This window comes from Macaca thibetana, chromosome 17 (genome assembly GCF_024542745.1).
Source record: "Macaca thibetana thibetana isolate TM-01 chromosome 17, ASM2454274v1, whole genome shotgun sequence".
NCBI lineage: Eukaryota > Metazoa > Chordata > Mammalia > Primates > Cercopithecidae > Macaca > Macaca thibetana.
This window is the reverse complement of record NC_065594.1, coordinates 29,232,455-29,254,718: the sequence shown is the minus strand read 5'-3', so window position 1 is coordinate 29,254,718 and position 22,264 is coordinate 29,232,455. Positions and strand designations below refer to the sequence as shown.

General features: G+C 40.9%; 1 protein-coding gene and 1 long non-coding RNA gene across 2 annotated transcripts in view; one reads left to right on the top strand and one right to left on the bottom strand.

The window, feature by feature from the left end:
* KPNA3 (karyopherin subunit alpha 3) overlaps nucleotides 1–22,264 on the top strand; it is a 1,032,760-nt gene that overhangs the window by 14,451 nt on the left and 996,045 nt on the right. The gene's annotated exons all lie outside the window — the stretch shown is intronic.
* Nucleotides 4,757–12,993, bottom strand: LOC126940489 (uncharacterized). Its single transcript, XR_007720768.1, has 3 exons — nucleotides 12,493–12,993; nucleotides 10,269–10,384; nucleotides 4,757–6,981 (listed from the first exon to the last, which is right to left on the bottom strand). It is a non-coding gene; the product is annotated as an uncharacterized LOC126940489 (long non-coding RNA).

Sequence of the window (22,264 nt, the reverse complement as noted above, 5' to 3'; positions counted from 1 at the left end):
CGCAAGTGACAGTTACAAATGATTTTTCTTTATTTTATTATTCCCAAATTCAAAATAAAGAGTCACCTGCTGATTGCTGATGTCTACTGTTTCTCCAGTTTGTTTCCAAGTGGGGCAGGTCTGAATATTTCTAGGTGTGTAGGTTAATTCCTAGTGACTTTAACTGAATTGTTAATGGGAAGACCTCATTACAGAAACAGTAGGAAAACTCTTCCTATTTTATAACCCCCCCTGTTGACCTTAGTCCTTCTTCTTACCTTAGTCCTGAGAAATTTCACTCAGGTTAGCAATGGATTCTTGTTCATGTGCACAATTAGGGAAAGTCCTTGAGTTATTTTCTAACTAAACCAAAATCATATATGGAAAACTATATATACAAACTAAATGATTAAGTTTCTTTGCTTCTGTCTAGAATTACAGCAAATCTAATGGTCACACACATTATCTCACACTGATCAAAAGGACTTTAATGAATAAAAATGGGGAAATGCTCCTATTTAGCAAAAGGGAGTGTTTGATAGATGAAGCCTTTTAAATCAAGGGCCTATGGTGGGGAAAGCAATAAAAGCAACTCTTGGTTGTCAAACAGAATGACTGATTCAGAAAACAGACAATCCCATGAAGAAAAATCCCAGGTTTTAAATGTCCTAGTTTGGCGCTCCATTCTGTTGGTACCTCACTAGTTAGTAGATTCCTTTTTCAGCCAATAGCCCCTCATTCTAATCACCAGAGGGGAATCTTCGGTCTTCATAGGACTTTATATTCAACCAGTTGCCAAGACTTAGAGCCTCCATCTTTGATCTTCTTTTTCTTCTATTTTCTTCTTTAAATTTCCATGGCTCCCAAATGGTTCCACTGTCTCAAAGCTTTTTCTTTGGAAATGTGTTTCCATGTTATGTTTTGGGCTGAATTTATGTATTAATTATTTATTCTCAAGGAAAAATCCAAAGTTGACCATTTCTCATTTCCGAGATAAAACAATTGCTATCTTTTCATCAGCAACATTTTGTTTTAAACCTGGAGCACACTGATACATTTAAATTAGTGCTTCTCAAATTTCAATATTCATAGAAATCACTTAGGGATCTTGTGAAACTAAAGATTCTGATTCTGTAGGTCTTTGGGGAGGGCCTGAGATTCTGCATTGGAAACAAGCTCCCATGTGATGCTGATGAGGCTGTTTAAGAACCACTTTGAGCAGCAAGATTTAACATTTTCCCATAGCTATGTCAATATTACCTATAGTGTCTTAGCATCAGTGGTGATTTCTGCATGTGATAGTTTGAGTTTTTATTCCATTTTCATTTTGCCTGCTTTGTAAATGTCATTATAGGTGCTTGCTTTATAACAGAATAGCAGAATTGATGCAACTACATTAAAACAGAAAGGGAGACATAGTGTCTGGCTGCCTTGGGCATTGCTGTTAGCAGAAATGGAAGTCTTTTAGGGGTCTTAATATTTAATAGCTATGCTATCAGATTCTCAGTCTTGGCATTAGGGCTAGGTGTTAGAACTTCTCATAAAGTGTTCTGATTTATGGACTCACTGCTCCCTACCATAAAATGAAGAGAAATCCTAAATTTGAAAAACAAAACAAAAAAAACCCCACAGCCTAGCTAATGAGATTTCATGCTATTTGTTAATTAATAAGCATTTAATAGCATGAAGATCAGAATAACTCCAGTTTGCAAAATGTACTTACCATTTTGGAAACATCAGCAACTGAAAAGTGGGTTATATGATATAATGAGTGTAGTTGCCTTTCTCCAGACCTGTTCTGTTTCCTTGCCCTCTCTGGCCTCTTTCTGGCTCCATTTACCTTTTCCACTAGTTTACCAGATGATTCATCAACTTTCTGGCATTTTCCACTTACCATCTGTGTCCAACATCCTGGTAAAATCCAATAAACTTTCTAATATCCAGCATCCCATTAACTATATCCTTGTATATAGCAAATTCACTGGGAGTGGATAGTCATATCATGGCCTCAAGGCAAAGGGCTCTACCACTTTTTGAATACCTACTATGTGCCAAGTTCTGTGTTGGTTGCATCAATTAAATCATCTCACTTAAACCTAAAGTATTAAAGATCCTAAAGAGCCATTTTACAGAAAGATTAGATTATTTTCAATTTATTATTCAGAATAGATATATCTTTTTTCTTTAACTTCTCAAATAGTTATTGAATTGCATTGGTTTAAATTAAATGCATAATGTGTTTATATAGTATTAATTCAAGAGATACAAAAAGAAATTGAGTGAAAAATAAGTCTGCCTCTTTCCCATCACTCTCACCATGTCTCTACCGAGAAGCAATTATTGTCAACAGTTTTTGATGTGTCTTTCAAAAACTAGGCCATTAAGCATGGTGTACTAGATCTCTTTAAAAGTTTACAACCTGTTACAGAATATATATAAATGTTCAATTACTCGTAATACCTTATTATACAGATTACAACTAGAAATATATTTTCACGACCATTATGTCATTTGATTCTCCCTACAATCCTATGAACAAGGCAGGGCAGACATTGTTGTTACCACCTTACACATGAAGAAACTGATGCTCAAAAATGTAAAATGATCTGCCCGTGTGTATATAGTTAGTGAGAGATCCAGTTCTAGAACAATAACTAGTCTAATGCTCTTTCCATGACATCACGGAAAAGGTAGCCCAAGGATTACAGATCAAAAAACATTAGCCTTCCTTGATCTCTCAAAGTACTCTTTCTGTATGGTGTCAATTACCAGAGAATTTACTATGTTCAATATGGTACCAAGAGGGCATTATTCCATGTAAATAATATATCATATAAAAACTCAATATTCTGGCTTTGCAATTGTGGTCATTAAGCTGTAACCAAACATTTCAATGGAACAAGGGCTTGAGTTCCTGTTAATGGAGATGTTTGGCCCTTCTCTTGAGAGAGCCCTTGGTAATCAGAACCTACACATTGCTAGAGAAGGGTTGGGGAATTTGTGAATCTGACCTATTAAACAAAAAGACCAAGCAGGAAGCAATTCTATTCTTTCTTAGAGCTGCCCAATGAACTTGTTTCCTTATTTGGCGACAAAATCCGAGGTGATCTAAAATTTATGCCACCTTTCAGTTGCTAACAAATACTTTGTGTTTTGAGATCTTGAAGGTCCAGTTCAGTCTAAAATCAAAGCTTCAGTTGCTCACCCAACTCAAAGCTTCCTGTGTCCCCAGCCCAGACCTGCCTAGGCAGGGTATAGAGGGGAAGCAATACATGGCCAGGTGGCAGGGAGCTGCAGGGTAGCAGCAAGGTGTGCCAGGGCATGACAGCCAACCTTGCCTTTCTGCTGTTCTTCTTTGACTCTTCTGCTGCCTTTGGGTCCTCCCACTTCGGAACAGCAGTAGGGAAGAAAGGCAAGGTTGTGATTTGGTAGCGTTATCCGGTGTAAACTTTGTCTGAAGGCCGATGCTTTTCTCAAGGGGCATCTTCAGAGTTCTTCCGAAACACCGCCACTAGGGAACTGCCACTGCAGCTTCCTAACACACGTGTCTCCTCCAGCTATGACTGCCCCTCCTCCATCTCTGACTTCTTCCTGTGGGGGTTCCTTGCGTCTCCTGGCGGTTCCTCCTTTTGAGTGGAGTCCCATTCTCGGCTGACAGCCCAGCTCCATTCTCCGAGTCCTCCGGGGCACCATCCCCTTTGCCATGCCATCGGCGTGGAAGTGCGACTCCTCCAGCTCTCGCCCCCTTTCTCCTTTAGCTGCCACCGGCTGCTCTGTCTAGCTTCTCACCTTCTGGCTTTTCAGGTACTAATCTCTATGTGGTAGGCTGAATAAGGCCCCCACCAAAGATGTCCTTGCCCTAATCCCCAGAACCTGTGAATAGCTTACATTACACGGCAACAGGGACTTTGCAGATGTGGTTTAAGGTAACAGATTTTTAGATGAGGGGATTATCCTGGATTATCAGGTAGGCTCAAAATAATTACATGAGCCTTTAAAAGCAGAGAACATTTCCCGACTGAAGTCAGAGAGACGTGGCCTCATGAGAAGGATTCCACACACTCTCGCTGGCTCTGAGATGTAGGTGCCTTTGTGCAAGAATCAGAGAGAGGCTGCAAGGAGCCAATGGCAGTCGCTGCCGACAGCCCGCAGGGAAGCAGGGACCTCAGTCCAGCAGGCAAATTGAACTGAATTCCGCCAACAACTTGCAGAAGTCTGAAAACAGATGCTCCGTTAGAGCCTCTAGGAGGGAGTGCAGCCTGGCCAACACCTTGATTTCAGCCCTGTGAGGCTTGAAGCCCAGACACCAGCCATGCCCACTGGACTTCTGACCTAGAGAACTGTGAGGTATAAGCTGTTAAATGTGTGCTAATTTGTTTCAGCAGCAATAGACACTAATACATTCTATGTTTCCCAAAGCCTAAGGGTCCTAGGTCAGCTCTGCAAGTGATTCTCTGGCCCCCTCTTATTTGTATAACATGAGGGGAAAACACATGAGAAGGGAGGAGGAAGCATTTTAGCAGCCTGAAAGCTCTGTCTGATAAAATCCTTGCCCTCCTCGTTAATTTACAAGTCTCCCCTTATATAGCTAAGATTTGAGCGATGGTTTCAGGGTTATTGGACCATTTTTTGGGTCACTCCTTAGCAGATGACATCTTTTGAGAATAGATGAGCAATTTTTTTTTTTTTTTTTTTTTTTTTTTTTTTTTTTTTTTTTTTTTTGAGATGGAGTCTCGCTGTGTCACCCAGGCTGGAGTGCAGTGGTGTGATCTCGGCTCACTGCAAGCTCTGCCTCCCGGGCTCATGCCATCCTCCTGCCTCAGCCTCCCAAGTAGCTGTGACTACAGGTGCCCGCCACTACGCCTGGCTAATTTTTTTGTATGTTTTTAGTAGAGACGGGGTTTCACTGTGTTAGCCAGGATGGTCTTGATCTCCTGACCTCGTGATCCGCCTGTCTCGGCCTCCCAAAGTGCTGGGATTACAGGCACGAGCCACCGCGCCCGGCCATAGATAAGTATTTTTAACAACATTTTTTTCCCAGTTCAAAGATGTCAGCTAGCACTGAGATGACAGGAAAGGTCTCATTTTAATATCCTGTTACATAAACGTACTCACAGAATGGCTTTTCCTTTTAGGTTTAACATTCTAACGATATGCTGGATAGATTAGGGTTGCTTGGAAAAAGCTGGGTGAGAGGAGTTGAGATCTCAGAAAGAGAATTCACCACTAGGGTGGGAAGGAAGACAGGTCAGAAAATAGCCACGTTGCCCAAGACCTGAATTAATGTGGATGAAACAACGCTTCTAGCCCTAGACCTCAGGCATGGTGGGATCCGAGGCAGAGGTGATAAGGGAGTTTGTGTTCAGTGGCTCACCAGTAAGCAGGACTCTTATGCCTTCCTACAATGATCCTGCAAGAATGGAATAAACTGAGACTACGTAGCTTGAGTATGTGCAATAGTTGACCACTTCCTCTCTGCGTTTTGTGATTTCACAGCTTGAGTTTCCAACAGAGCATGGGAGTGAGAGGAGTCAGGGACAGAGCAGCAGTTCTGTGACAGAGCCCGCCATCTTCATGAGGGTGGAGCAAGGCCCTACTTCCTGGTCCTGGAGGCCACATGCAGGCAGAGTCTGGGTCGTTTTCACATCTGCAGGATGATGTGTCTGAGGAAGAAGGCAGGCGGGAGGCAACTTCCTTACAGTCCCCATTCCATGTTGCTGCCTTTAATGAGCTTTTAGGAGCCATGATTTCATAGCCTAGTTTATTTCATGATCAAGCCCAGCTTCCTCTGTTAGGCCAATCAGTATGTATTAACTGAATGCCTACTGTATGAAGGTTTATGACTCTAGGAACAAATATGTCCATGATGCTGTTGCTGTTTAGGAATTGTCAGATCATGGATAGAATCCCTTTCCTGTCAAGAGCTCACTTTTTCCATAGAGTGAAGGGCAGCTGTAAGATTATTTCTAGAATTCTATTTTCCTTCCCTTCTCATTTCAGGAAGAAAAAGATGAATATAAAGTATAGAGAAAAAGATTAATATCAAGTATAAAGATAGCTATAGAAAAGTCTTCTTCCTGGGTTGTTTGAGCTCAAAATTAGGGCCCTTCTATGCATATTTTGTGTTTCTCATGTAATTATCTATAATGGGTAGCCAAGAAATGTGTGTTAGCCCATATCTCCAGGACCTAATGCCATTCCTAAAATGTAATATAGTGCTCAGTAAATATTTGTTGAATCAATGAATATAAAAATGCAAAGCAAGCATTTGAGATATGCTACATTTCTTTCAGCTTCAACTCCTGGCTAATGAGTGAAGAAGGTCACTGTAGGAGTGTGAGGACCATCAGGAGCTTCATATTTCAATAACCAGCGCCAAATTCTGAATGCCAGATGGGATGAGATGCGATGTTAAACCGCTTCTTATTACCACGTTGTTGGCCTCCATTGCCTCCGTATTGTTCTCCAATTGCATGGTCTCTGTGGATCTCTGACTTCTTATTACCTCTGATTGGAATGCGCCACAAATCATCCTGCTTTCTTTATCCTCTGTCACCTCCAAGTAATCCTGTCATCTTGCTCCAGTTAGAGCCGCTTCCATCAAGAAGATCATGACAAACTCTCTCCCTATGCCTGTTTGCTCTTCAGGAAAATTATCCCCTGGAAAACTGGATGTTATAGTTGCTTTTCAGAATGTATTGTCTGAATTTCTTCTGTCTTCCAACATTCCCCCAAGCCAGTTACCTTTGCATTGAAGTAGAATTCAAAAGAAGATAGAGGTTCTGAATTTCTTCCTTTGACCAGATGGAAGTCGTTACATCAGAATGCTGATGACTGCAAAATCTTGGACATATTGTTTTCACAATTAGGAAATGGCAAACACAAAGTTCTTCAGTGCAAAGCCAGCATGCGAGTTCAGCTTCCATTTGCTGCTATAAATTTTGTTCTTGTTGCTGCCAGTAAACACCAACTGTTCAAGTGAAATAGTAAATCCAAATGTGCCTGTTGGATGACAGTAAAAAAATTATATGCTGCATAAATGCTGATGTGAAAGGATTTTTCAACACACTAAACCAGGGTAGGAGAAGGAACTGAGAAAGAAAGTTGAACTGAATGCAGCTCTCACTAAAACCTTCTTGGTAAAAGCACTACGAAGCCTCTTGATAGAATGTTGATTCAACATACTGTTTAAACCTCAAGGAAAAAAACAAACGCAGATTTGGGATATCAGCCTTAGGATATCTGCCGAAAGTCCTACTTTGAGCACTCATCAGGGTTACCAAAGAAGGCATACACAGATTGTTACAAATCGGAGCAAAGAAAAATCCCGATGTTCACTCAAAGCTGATGTGGGCACTTGGCCCAGAAGTTGTTTGCTAATGATCAGTCTAACAACTGAAAGTCAAAGTCAGTAGTAGCTAGTACCATGTGCAACAGGATTTAGGAATTTTTGATCTCACAAATTTACTGTAAGGCTAAGAATCAATGAATGTTTGTACTCAGGTCTCCCTACAGTTAAATTTAATTTGTAACTGGAATTACGATTCAAAGAGATAATTTCATAAATGGTCCCTGAAATTTAATTTTGGATTACCTAAGTTTACAATGGGTTTCTCTTCTCCTTTCCCCCATCATTTTTCTTATGCTGAAAAAAACAAACAAACGAAAAGAACAAAACCTGTGTGACCTTGGAGCTGGCTGCCCTGAGTCCCAGGCTCTGATTTGATTCTGATGCTCCGGAGCCTGCTTTCTCATATGGGTAGTAATGCCTACCCCGCTGGGTCATTGTGAGGGTTAAACAAGGTAATACATGTTAAATGCCTGGCACAGCCCTTGCACATAAAAGGTCCTTAATAATATTAATTCCCCTTCCAGATTAGACTTTGCAAACAAATGCTTGAAAAACAGAACATTCACATAGATTGGATTCTCTAGCGTGATGAGGCGCCAGGCCAAGAACCATGCAGTAAAGATCTTCCAAACCAAAGTATTTCAGCATCTGAGAATGGCTAGGGCTTATCTTCATGGCTAAAATAAGCATTTTAATATAAAGCAGGCTTTTTTCTTCTTCATTTTCTTATGGAAAGGAAAGCATTTTCAGAATAATGGTTAAAATCTGTCCTTTGTAGATCTGAAAATGTGAGCAAGTTTCATATTGAAGTCAAGATCTACTGAAAGTGTTAGATGAATATATAAGGACCAGACGCTGCTGTCAAAAATAAAACAGATGCTGGTGTCTTGAATGCCTCCATGTGCCAAAGCTGAGTTCTTTGACTTATTTTTGTCATTGAATTAATTGATGTATCTGGTTTAATTGGCCAAATTGTTTTTGCTTAAATGTCCGCATTTTCAGTGTTATACTGATACAGTCAATGTTTTTGAGGGTACAGAAAATACCAATATTGGCAAATACATGTGTTCAGAAGAAGAAAAATTGTTCATTTCCACATCCCAGATTTATGGCAATTTAAAAATATATAGTAAAGTGTTGGTTTCTCCTTATGGTTACATCTGAATGTGTATAAATTATCAGAGTCTGTGTGCATTTATTTCCATAGAAAATAATACCAGCAGAGACACAGCCAAGCCAAGCTGAACCTTGCTGAGTGGATTTGAAGAAACACAGGCCAACTCAGAGCAAGACAAACCCAAGAGATAGGAAGTCTAAAATAGTAATAATCAGCCTTTGAAACATTTTCCCTTGGAAAAGGCATCTCAATCCCATCCTATATTAACAGACCAGAAGAGACACACATGTGTTCTACATACGACACAGAATGTAAAACCAAAAGGCTCATTCTGAATGCCCAGTCCAGCTTTGAATTGAAACCTTCATGAAAAAGTAGTGCTTTTGATTCAAAGGAGCTCAGGTTTGAAAGGGAGATGTGAAGCCTAACATCCCGTCTATCTGATGGCTGGTCTTCCTTTACACAGCTCTGGCAAAGATGTCAACCAATTGATACTTGAACATCTATAGAAATGAGCAACTCATGCCCCACAGCAGACCACTCTGCCTTTGAATAATATTAAATAGAAAATGTGCTCTTATTTTGGACCAAGGCCTATTTCTCTGTAACCGCCACTTACGGGTTCTATTTCTATCACTAAGGGTTCCAGCCAGGCAGAATTCCATTTCCAGTGGCAATTAGTCTTACAAACATTAAGGCAAAGCTCACAAATTAGCCCACATAGTATTTTAGATAATTGTAAATTAGCTACTGACATTTGAAAATTAGAAAACTACCCATAGAAATTTGTATTTTCAACTAATTGTTGATTCTGTGAAAGCAATGGGCCACTTTCCCAAATAGTAAAACTAGTACCCCCTTACCCACAGTTTCACTTTCTGCAGTTTGAGCCACCTGTGGGTCAACCATAGTCTGAAAATATTAAGTGGAAAATGCCAGAAATAAACCATGTATACGTTTTAATTGCACGCTGTTCTGGGTAGCGTAATGAAATCTCTGAGTCCCACTCTGTGTTGCCTGGGATGTGAATCACCCCTTTGTTCAGCATAGATGCTACCTGCCCATTGGTCACTTAGTAGCTGTTTCAGTTATTAGATGGAAAAAAAGCCATAGTATATATAGAGTTCTGTATTATCCATGGTTTCAGGCATCCACTGGGAGGGGAGTGTCTCAGAACATATCTCTCTAGATAAAGGGATACTACTGTACTTGGCTGAGCTGAGTAGCAACTGCCACTTTTAGACAGGGTATGTACTGGCCTTTTTGCCACACTCCCTGTTACCTTGCACTGAGCCTGCTTTCCTCATTTTCTGATACTTAGCTGGCCTCTGAGACATTTGCCTTTCTAGTTCTTATTGAGTCCTCTCTAAGGCTTCTTTGCTTCAGGAGATTTACCCTCACTTCCTCACTCTTCCCCTCTGCAAGACAAATCTCATGCATGCCTGAAGCCTAGACCTGCTGAATGACACGACACCTAGAAAACTGACAACTGATTCATCCAGTCTCGCAATCAGTCCTCAGAAATGTGCTGGGGTAAATATATAGCTATAGACCTTAGAATCATTTTAGATAGCATAAGGGTGGGATGTGGAGGTTATAAAAAGCCTGTGCACATGGAACAGAGTAGTTTCTCATGCCTGCTAAAGGCCTAATTCCAGATCGTTGTTATTATTTGCTGTAAATCCTCACGAGCGCTCAAATCAGTACCTACAACCAAGAGCATGCTATGAGGTTTTCTGCTCTGTTTAGTTGTCTCTGTGATGTTTAATGCCTTCGGTATTAAAGAAAATCTCACTCAGCCAGTGTCTGTTGGTGACTTACTATCAGTTGTATCATAGTCCTCCATATTCTGGAAAGGTGAAGAGTTCCTGATTTTGAATCCAAGCTGAATGACCTTGGAGAAATTGCTTAACACCTCTGAGCCTCAGATTCTCCATCTGGAAAATGAGGATAGTGATAGTTAAGCCCTATTACTATTCTCATGGTGTGAGAAATACATGAGATACACATATAGCGCATAGAGCCACCCTTGGTTCATAGTAATCACTCAATAAGTGTTAACTATTAATTGGTATCCATATATAATTCCTGCACATTGTAGCAGACCACTCCCACAGTGCCTCAGCCTTTGCCACATCTGGGCATACAGGATCAACTTCTGAGTGCCAGCACTTGTGAGTCTTGCCTGAAAGTTTTCTCCTACACCCAGTTTTTTCAGTCCCTATACACTGTGGCAGGCTGGAAATGTGGGGGAGTTAATAGCCCTCCTCTCTTCCCCCGGGAGTTGCCTCTACCAGTGACAGATGGGAGCTGATAAACGAATGCCCCAGCTTCCTCGCCCCTCAGAAGAGATAACTCAGGAATGGGCACCACTTGGTCTTCCAGAGTTCCCCTTAGTGCATTTTGCTCCAGTTGCCCATGGTTGCCAAAGCTCATTTGATAATGTGCCCTTTATAGACAGCCTTGCTGTCTCCTTTCTCCATGCTGTTACTGACATTTCCTGGGGTCAATTACGCAATAAACCACTTACACTCAAAAACTGAGCTCAGCATCTGCTTCTGGTAGAACACAAGCTAAGACAATTGGTACCAGAAGTAATCCTAGGAAGCAGATCCTTGGGATACAGTCTGGAGCTACATCACTTGCTTGACAAGTAGCAATAAGCAAATCCCATTGCTGGTGGTAAGTGGTGTGGTGGCAAGCCCCAGCTTAATGTGGCATTGAGGATAGATTTGGATGGGATATAAGTGGCAGGTAATTATCCTGTGTACTGTAGTATTCGCGATGGATCTGGATGGGATACTGGTGGATTGTCTTCTGTAATACCACTAGCATTTGAAAGATATTTGAGCACTCATAGAGGGTCTGATTAGCTTTTCAGGATCCCACCTAACATTTCCTGGACCAACAGACTTGCTTCTCAGGGAAGGAAGCATTATAATTGACACACAGCGATGGTATTCACTGGTCCTACTCTATACTATATCACCCTAGAGGTAGTCTGGTAGAAAATTTGAATGGTGTTTTAAAGGTACAACTGGAGTTCCAGCCTGAGGATGTCACTTGCAGGGTTTGGGTGGTGTCATTCAAAATGCGGCATATTGTCTAGATCAATGTTGTTGAGGGTACAATGCCCCCAGCAGCAAGAACTCATGGGTTTAGGAAACGAGGGGTAAGAGGAGGAGTGGCTCCTGACACCATGATCTGCTTGGGGAATTTGTCCCCCCACCCCCTCCCCAGTGTTAGGGTCTGCTGGACCAGAGATTATGGTTTCTCACTGGGAAATGGGGAGCTCTTCTGCCAGCAGACACAGGAAGTACTACATTAGCCCTAAAGTGATGGCTGCCATCTAGTTATTTCGGGTTCCTCATGCCTGTAGAGCAACAGGCAAAAAAAGAAGTTACCTGATTATCAGGAAGAGATAGAGTCGCTGATATATTACAGAGGCTGATTCTTAAGGGGATTTGTTGGCATGTCTCTAGGTGTTTTCTTTCCTGGTAGTAACCAAATGTGCAGCTACAGAAACTATGGACTAATAGAGATGAAGTAACTCAGAGGTCTCAGACCCTTCAGACTTTAAGGTCTGGGGTCATAAATATTAATTATGACCTAGGAACCAGCTTCTGTGTAGGGACTGTACCCTGGCCCACTAACCTTTCTGCAGTAATTATTTTCCTTTTTTTTTTTGAAATGGAGTCTTGCTCTGGCACGATCTCGGCTCACTGCAACTTCTGCCTCCTGGGTTCAAGTGATTCTCCTGCCTTAGTCTCCGAAGTAGCTGGGACTACAGGCGTGCACCACCATGCCCAACTAATTTTTGTATTTTTAATAGAGATGGGGTTTCAGCATGTTAGCCAGGCTGATCTTGAACTCCTGACCTCAGGCAATCCGCCAGCCTTGGCCTCCCAAAGTGCTGGGATTACAGGCATGAGTCACCGTGCCCAACCTATTTTCCTTTTTAAAAGTATTGACAGTCACTCCCACTAAGAATCAGTGACAAGACAGATTGAAATTAAGAGGGATGTAAGTATGAGAATGAACTCACCGGGGACTGTGGCAGATGCTATCAGTGCTTTATTCACATCCCTTCAGTTCCTACTGGCCCAACTTCCAGCACCTTCCAGAATGTACCACCTTCCAGTCCTAAGGCACTGCCAGAGAGAAACCATAAATATATCATAGTTTTCCCTTTTGCTTACCCTGAGCTCTGGCTGCTATAGTGAAAAATTATCTAGAAGTCATAAACTCAAGTGCTTACTATCCAAACTACGCCAACAACTTGAGTGAAGTCCATGGACTCAGATGTAAGCCCCGGGTAATGGTCAGAACTGGCTTCTCCAATGGCTCCAGCCCAGTAGACACTCAGCCAATACTGCTACAGGAATGATCCAGCCTTCTGATTGCTTTAATATTTCCAGCAACAACCTGACGACAGCCCTTCACACTCTTGGAGGGGACAGCAGGAAGCTGAATGTCATTGATTAAAGGAAAATACAACCAGGTGAGGTGGCTCAGGCCTGTAATCCCAGCACTTTGGGAGGTCGAGGTGGGAGGATCACTTAAGCCCAGGAGTTTGAGACTAGCCTAGGCAACATAGCGAGACCTTATCTCTACAAAAATTAAAAAAATAAATAAATAAATAACTGGGCATGGTGATGCATGTCTGTAGTCTCAGCTATTCACGAGGCTCAGGTGGGAGGATTGCTTGAGCCCAGGACGTCGAGGCTGCAGTGAGCCATGATCATGCCATTGCACTCCAGTGTGGGTAACAGAGTGAGACCCTATGTTGAAAAAAAGAAAGAAAGAAAAGGAAGGAAAGGAAGGAAAGGAAGGAAAAGAAGGGAAGGAAGGAAGGAAGGAAGGAAGGAAGGAAGGAAGGAAGGAAGGAAGGAAGAAAGAAAGAAAGAAAGAAAGAAAGAAGGAAGGAAAGAAAGAAAGAAAATACCCTGCTTGAGGTGGCATGGCTCCAAACACCCTAGGGCCATGTTTGAGAGAGTCAGCCTAGGCAGGGTAGACTCTTGCGTGTTTGAAGACAGCTGTTGAGAAGTTGTGAACCAAGTCCAAGGACCCAAACAGATAGGGAGTTAAATCTTATTCCAGAACAACCACCACATTTATATGAGAAAAGTTAAATAAGGTTATTCTGAACACAATTTGCAGGTACCTTAAAAAATTATAGCACCAACCTTGCACAGAACATATGGGAAGCTATTTGAGGTAAAGAACCAGTTTTCTCTAACATGAACATGATCTTTTACTGCACTATCTGGTGCTGCTTTGATCTAAAGAGAAGAGCCACAAAGAAGGTAGCTGCACCAGGAAGGAGAACTATGGCATGCGAACAGCTGCAATTGTAAAGCTTCAGGCCACTGGAGAGAGTAATAGTGAATTTCCACTGATGTGTCAGGCTCCATTCTAAGCATTTTATATATAGCAACCAGTTAAATATTTATAACAACTTTATGGTAGAGGTATTATCATCATCCATTTTGTACAAATAAGGAAACTGAGGCACAGAATACTTTAAATTACTTTGCATCCCAATAGCCCACTCCAGAGCCTGGGCTCTTAAGACTTCCTTCTTTTCTCCTATTTACTTCTAATAACAACCCCAATAGAAGAAGGATTGGGCCGGGCGTGGTGGCTCACGCCTGTAATTCCAACACTGTGGGCAGCTGAGATGGGCAGATTACCTGAGGTCAGGAGTTCAAGACCAGCCTGGCCAACCTGGTGAAACCCCATCTCTACTAAAAATACCAAAAATTAGCCAGGCGTAGTGGTGGGCGCCTATAATCCCAGATACTCAGGAGGCTGACACAGGAGAATCACTGATCCCGCGAGGCTGTGGCTGCAGTGAGCCGAGATTGCGCCATTGCACTCCAGCCTGGGCAACAAGAGCGAAACTCCATCTCAAACAAAACAAAACAAAACAAAAAAATAAAAATAAATTTAAAAAAAGAAGAATTGATTTGGATTCCGTAATATTAGATGTGTACATGACGCATGGTAGTTGTTATTTTTCTCTGTCGTGTGTGTGTGTGTGTGTGTGTGTGTTGTATCTGTTTTTCTTAGGCAAATTATTAAGCAAAAGACTCAGTTTAGTCTGAAGCTAGCTGATCAGACACATAACTGAATATCAGGAGGCTTAATCAGTGGCACCACTTGCTACTAACTGGCTTTAAAGTTAGACCTCAAGGGTTCATTTCCTCATCTATGTAAGAGGGGATGGGACCAATCACCTTCTCATCTTCAAGATGGGTAAAACTACAGCTGTGTCACCTTCCAATAGGACTGAAAGTTTGGGAAGTGAGGCAATTACCTCCCCTGCCCTTAGTACTACCACCAATCAGCTGCCATAAAGCCAAATCTGAACTGAGGGTAAATTCTTTGGTGGTTTAAGTGAATATGAGAGTTAGACTAGACACCCTGACCTCTTTCCATAGGAACCTAGGAGAGACCCTGGTTTCTTCCGGGCTGTATGGTGAGTGAGCAACCATTCAGGGTGGCTTCTAGTCATAGAAGGATTTGTTTCAGCAATTTCTAAAACTTAGCCACTTTCTTCTCTTGACTTGTGACTTGATTTGACCAAAGTTTCTACAAGGCAGCCCTCTAAGCTGCCATGGCCTTCTGGGGGTACGGCCTGAGATATAGTCTATGATGGAGAACAAGGCAGTCTGTGGAATCTGGAGTTAAGCATCTTGTTATCATCTCCTCAGTAATCAATTTTATCACCCCAGAGATTTGACTACAGACAGAGAGTGTGGAATGCTCAGGTGTGGCAGATCGACCTGCCTCAAGCACATATTCTTTCTAAAGGGAAACGGAAGAGGTTAGACACACGACCTCAAAGCTCAGAAAGTGAGCACTTCTTACATCTATTGCTGTAGAGAGCTGCACAACAGGCATCATCAGCACTTAAGTAATTTAAGATTCATTCTGTAGGACACATTTCTGGAAAAGGAATCTGGGGAAAAGAGTACTAAAATGTCTAAGCTTTTGGTTCAAGATGTCTTTTCTAACAATAGCTGTTGACTGGAAAGACTAAGAAAAGGTGGCACGTGGCTCAGCACATGCTTAGCGGCTGGAACGGAGGCTTCAGCTACACACCTAGTTAGTGATGTATGACGTACATCACTAAGGCTCTGCCTTTTGCTTCCCTGGCTTCCCTTTTCTTAAAGTCAGGTTTTTCAAGGTATAATTTATATACGGTAAAATTTACCCTTTTTAAGTGTGCAATTTGATGGATCTTGAAAAAGACATACAGTTGTGTCAGCACCACCACAATCAAGACCTAGAGCATTCTCTCTGCACCTTTGTGATCAGTCCTCTCTCTCCATTCTCAGCCCCTGGCAATCACTGTCCCTATAGTTTGCCTTTTGTGGCATGTCATTCATATGAAAGAACAGAGCAGATGGTCTTTTAAGTCTGGCGTTTTTTCACTTAGCATTTTGCATTTGAGTTCATCCATGTTGTTACATATATCACAAGTTATTCTCTTTAATTGCTGTCATATTCCATTGTATCAATGTACCAGAGTCTGTTCATTTATTTACTGGGCGGTTATTTGGGTTGTTTGTAATTTTTTGGAGGTTATGAATAACACCGCTAAACATGAAGATTTTTTATATCTCTTGGGTAGATACTCAAATGCTTTATGTTTTCATTTCTCTTGGGTAAACATCCAAATGCTCAGTCATGTAAGTGACATTCAACTTTACAAGAAATTGTCAGACTGACTTCTTAAGTGGCACTTAGCATTACCACCAGCAATACCTGAGCGTTCCAATTACTCTGCATCTTTATCCGCTCTTGACCTTGTCATTTCAAAATTTCAATTGTTAAAAAGAGGTATGGCGGTATTTCACTGTTTTAAATTTGCATATCCTTAATGATGAATACTGTTGAGTATCTTTTCATTTGTTCATTTGCCTTCCACATACCTTCTTTGCTGAAGTGTCCAATTCTTTTACCCATTTTTTTATTAGGTTGTTAGTTTATTTTTATTATTATTTGTCCGAGTTCTTTATATATTCTGAAAACAAGTCTTTCATAATATATGTATTTTATAAATATTTTGTCCCAGTCTGTGTCTTGTCTATTTTTTTTTCTTAACAGTATATTTCAAAGAACAGCACTTTTTATTTCAATGAAGTCCTACTTATTTTTGTGTGTGTGGCCTAGCTAAGAAAGTAGCGCTTATCCATGGTTCCAAAAATCTCTTCCCTATGATTTCCTCTAGAAATTTCTTATTGTTAGGTTTTACATGTAGGCCTATGTTCCATTTTGAGTTGTATTTGAGGCAAGGGATGGGTTGAAAATCACATTTTTGCATAGCGGTATCTGTTTCACTGACATCTGTTGAAAAAAACTATCCTCCATTGAATTTCCTTAGTTCCTTAGTTGAAAATCAATTACCCTTTTATTTGTGGATTTATTTTGGATTCAGTTTAATTCCATTGACTTGTGTTGATTCTTTCACCAACATGCATGCTTTTGATACTGTAGCTTTACAGTTAATTCTTCAGATTAACTTTGCTTTTTCTCCAAATTCTTTTCACTAATCTGTTTACTTTGCTTTTCCATAAAAATTTCAGAATCTGCTTGTTGATTTCTACAACAGATCTTGCTAGGATTTGGATTGAGGCTGCATCAAATCTACGGATCAATTTAGAAAGGATTGACATTTCTGGCCACCTTTTTTTTTTTTTTTTTTTTTTTTTTTTTCAGACAGGGTCTTGCTCTGTTGCCCAGGCTGGAGTGCAGCAGCACAACTACTGCTCACTGCAGCCTTGACCTCCTAGGTTCAAGCAGACCACCCACCTCAATCTCCCAAGTAACTGGGACTACAGGCACATGCCATCAAGCCTGGCTAATTTTTTTTTTTTGTAGTGACAGACAAGAGTTTCTCCATGTTGCCCAGGCTGGTCTTGAACTCCTGGGCTCAAGCAACCCACCTGCCTTGGCCTCCCAAAGTGCTGGGATTACAGAAGTAAGCCACTACCCAGCCCTGGCTACTTTTTGATACTAATTTATTTCTTCTACCTTGGCTTATGAAGCCAGCCACCAAGGCGCCTGTTGTTCTTACACAGCTTGTCCTCATGACTGGATCTGCACTGGATGTTAGCTGTTGGTAAAACAATTCATACTGACGGCCGGGCGCAGTGGCTCAAGCCTGTAATCCCAGCACTTTGGGAGGCCGAGACGGGCGGATCACAAGGTCAGGAGATCGAGACCATCCTGGCGAACACGGTGAAACCCCATCTCTACTAAAAAGTACAAAACAAAACAAAACAAAAAAAACTAGCCGGGCGAGGTGGCGGGCGCCTGTAGTCCCAGCTACTCGGGAGGCTGAGGCAGGAGAATGGCGTGAACCCGGGAGGCGGAGCTTGCAGTGAGCTGAGATCCGGCCACTGCACTCCAGCCTACGCAACAGAGCGAGACTCCGTCTCAAAAACAAACAAACAAACAAACAAACAATTCATACTGACTTTAACCCTACATGACATAGTATCACCTGGTATATGGACCCAGATTTTTACCATCCCTTTAACAAGGTCTTTGCAGGTAACTTTGTAATGTCCTCCTACCGTGGATAAGGTAACCTGCTCCACCACTTGAAATCGGGCTCAAAATTAGCTTTGTCCCATGGAATTTAGGAGGTATGACACAATCAAAGACTTGAAATGGTCTTGTACATTGAGGCTTGCTTTCTTGTGCCTCTGTCATCGCCTCAAGAATACGTCTGCTAGAGAATGAAAGACAACTGGAACTGAGCCAAGTTGCCCCAATCATCCCAGTCAAGGGAAGCCTTGATCAGCTGACAGCCAATTTACCCCCAGATATGTGAATGTCCACAGCCAAGAACAGCATACTGCCTGGCTAAGCACTCCAAATGTAGGCGTTATAAACATCTATTATTGTATTCCACTGAACGTTTGTGTTTATTTTTTATGAAGCATCATGGTAGCAATAGATAACTGACACATGTGGGTAACAACAGGCTCTTTAAATTCATTACAGACAGCATCACAAAATAACTTATAGGGCTAGGGCAGTCTTTAACCAAATATAGCTAGTTTCATGGGTTAATCACATCTCTTGATTTTTTCCCATCATTCTCAATACCAAATACTAAAGAAAATTATTATAATAGAAATTTTCTAGGTCCTGATCACCACCTCCAACCCCTGAGTCAAGTAAAACTGTAAAACTGTGACGAACTCCATTCCACTTCATTTTTATTCTTAATCACACGGAGGTTATATTGCCTTAACCCTTTTAGTAAATGATTGAGCATCCCAGATGTGTAATGGTTTTGGAAAAGGTCAGGAAAAGGCCAAAAGAAAGGCAAGCAACAAAAAAGTGATTAATCAACTTTTCTTCTCATCAAAGTTGTTGAACTGTTTGCTGAATTGGGGTTTTTAATTTTTTATATATTTAAAATTTTAAGCAGCTATCCTTTGGAGTAGGAATGCCATGGCATAAAGATAAGAGTCATAACATTTAAGACAGGTTTATGAAGTCTAAATCACTAACTTGGCTGCAGTTGAAATGCATTAGGCTCCTTTCTGCTGTGCTCACAGCCCTCCCAAAGGCTGTACTGGCAAAGGTTTCTGTTACTGCTGCTGCCTCCTCCCTGGATGGCACCATGGGCTATAAGACAAATGTAGGCATATAACCCACATTAAAGGGCATTGAGAAGTATTAGAATTTGTGCTTCTCCAGGCTTTCACATCTGACACATTTCTAATCACTGGGGTGTGCTTGGGTTAGAGGCCCTTTACATCAGGATCATTTTGCACAGCTTAAATTTCAGGGTCTCCTATGAGAGCCAAAGAGAAGACAGATCCCCAACCCACAGCCATGCTTCTGTCAAGGGCAATACCTCCTCGAAGAGGGGCCTCTGGGGCCCAGGGACAGAAACCTGCCACCACCACCCATGGTGGCCTGGAATGCGTGAGACCTTGGCCTCAGCAGTAGTCTCATTTGATTGATTTTATTCACTCACCTTTACCCAGTCTTTTTGATGACTTTATTGCATTGCCTCCTTGAGAAACAAAAATAGACTGGGTAAACTAAATTTGGTTTAGATTTAAGTTCTTAGGCAAAAAATAGCACTAGTCTCTGAAGCCAGTGCAGGGCTTTGCTCATAAGTTGAAGGGGCAGTCCAAAGAAAAAGTTAGGGTTTGTGAAATATTCTAAAACAGCAGGGCAGGCCTAAGCTGATAAGGGCTACTAGTGTGTTTACATGAAATGAACAGGTCGAAGCACATTCAATAGAAATTATAGGAAACAGAGAGTGGAATAGAATCACATTCACCCAGTTTCAAATATCTTCTTTACTCATTACCAGCTGTGGTATCAGAGTCTCAGTTTTCTCAGTTCTAAAACAGGGATAATAATAGAACTTATTTCATAAGGCTGTCATGAACTTTAAAATAAATAAATAATAAATATAGTTTGCCTGATACTGCTTCTGACTCATTAAGCACTCAATAAATGGCAGTTAATATTGTTAGTACTGATGCCATTACTTATAGTGAAACTGCTTAGGATGTGATATTATGTAAAAAACCACCAGAATACAAAGTTGGATTGGCAGAATTAAAACTATGCTAAAAAGAATAATAAGGAAAAGGCTGGAAATGCATTGGAATGATATTGTGTGAGTCAGGTCAGTGGGATTATTGGTGGCTTCTCTTTCTTTTCTACTTTTCAAGTTTTCTGCCACAGTACTATAGTATATTTATGATTAAAATAATTTTTTAAAAATGTAAATTATGTGCAATATCTTACCAAATAGGCTAACCTGAATCCAATCATGAGAAAACTATCATATAAAGCCAGACAATGGGACATTCAGGAAGACAATTTCCTTGAATTCATAAAAACATCATTAAAAAAAAAAGTACAAAGGATCCCAACTTTGGGAGGACAAGGCGGGAGGATTACTTGAAGCAAGAGTTTGAGATCAGCCTGGGTAGCAAAGTGAGACCTCTGTCTCTACAAAAAACTTTTAAAAAGTGCAAAGACACGAGAACTGAGAACTATACTATAGTTAAAGAGATCACAGAGATAATAGCAACCAAATATAACGTGTGAATCTTGACGGGATCCTGGATCAGAGAAAAAATATATGAAAGTCAATTGTGGGAAAATTGGGGAATTCAAATAAGGCCTGTATATTAGATATGTTATATGCTATTTTTTCTTGGCTATCATAATGAAAGTGTTATTTACGTAGTAGAATGTTCTTATTCTTAGAAAATGCATGCTGAAGTACTTATGAGTGACATGTCACAATATTGATTATATAGATATAGTTATATCTATTATTATTATCAATAACATATTATCTATGGCTAAAAAGCATTATGTTTCCAAAGTGATTTTCATATCTGTGAAGTTTTTTGAGTCTCACAAGAAGCCAGTTGGAAAGTGATCATTAGTTTTATGGCAAATTTTGACTTTGATTTATTTTACACAGATTTATTTCTTCTACAAATAATTCCCAGAGGACTAAAACCATGCCATTCCAACACATCTAATGTATGTATGTACATGTGTATACATACACACATATATGTATATACATGATAGATACACACATATATATGTATATACATGATAGATACACACATATATATGTATATACATGATAGATACACACATATATATGTATATACATGATAGATACACACATATATATGTATATACATGATAGATACACACATATATATGTATATACATACATATTTTATTTCCTGATTCCCTAAAATGCTTGGCATCAAATTTTGATTTTGGTCGCTTTTCACTGTTGCTGATTTGATTCAGCTGGTCATAAAGCGATGCTAAAATACAACCCCTGCCCTAAGGAGTTTACAGCCTCTTGGGAGACTGATGTGTAAACAAGGAATTAGAGTGATGCCTCATGAGGGAGATCAGCATAGAGTGCTACAGAATAGATGACAGGTATTCAGTCACAGGTTAGGGACAGCAGACTGGGGGTGACCTCTTCCACAGTGCTGCCTGGGCCCTTGAAAATGGCTGCCATCTCCCGCTCAGGTGACATCTGTGGTGAAATGTCCTTACCTTGTGGTGTCTCAGCGAGGAGATAATGTGCAGACTGGCAGTCACCAGACTCTGGGTCGGCTTCTTTTTTCCTGTTAGCCCCAAGGTCGTTTGTGCAGACGGGAAGGGTGTGTCAATACACATTTCTGAGCACTAATTGATGTTTTCGAAGGAATGACAGGGCAGGAAATTTCTTGAGGTACAAGAATGAGAGGAGAAGGATTCGGAAGACTTCCTCTCCACCCACCCACCCCCAAGAGCTAATATAGAGTAAAGAATTAAAATGGAACTGCTCAAACATCCTGCCAGGCATCTCCAACCTCACAGCATACCATACTAGGGGAATGACTGAAGAATTACAAAGGATCAATGTGGACATTGTGAACAATTCAATGATTTTATCACTTCAAAGCAAAGTGCCCCTTTTGAATATCCTTATTATGAATTGTTTATAGACCATTTCCAGCAATTGTGCTTCAGCGGGCTCTCAGCTCTACAGCCTCGTACATAGTAAACACTCCAGCATGCCCTGGACATTTGTCTGTGCAACCCCAGAGTTGACTCAGAGCTGCTTTGTTCAGTTTCTTTACAAGAGCCAGAAAGAATCATTATAAACTCACCTGAACTGAGAGAATCACTTGGCAGACTTCTGATGTTTGAACCTTACTAACAAAAGCAGTGATGTATAGGGACAAGTACCATTTAATGGTAGGAATTCACACTGAGAAAAGTGATTGCTTGCAACT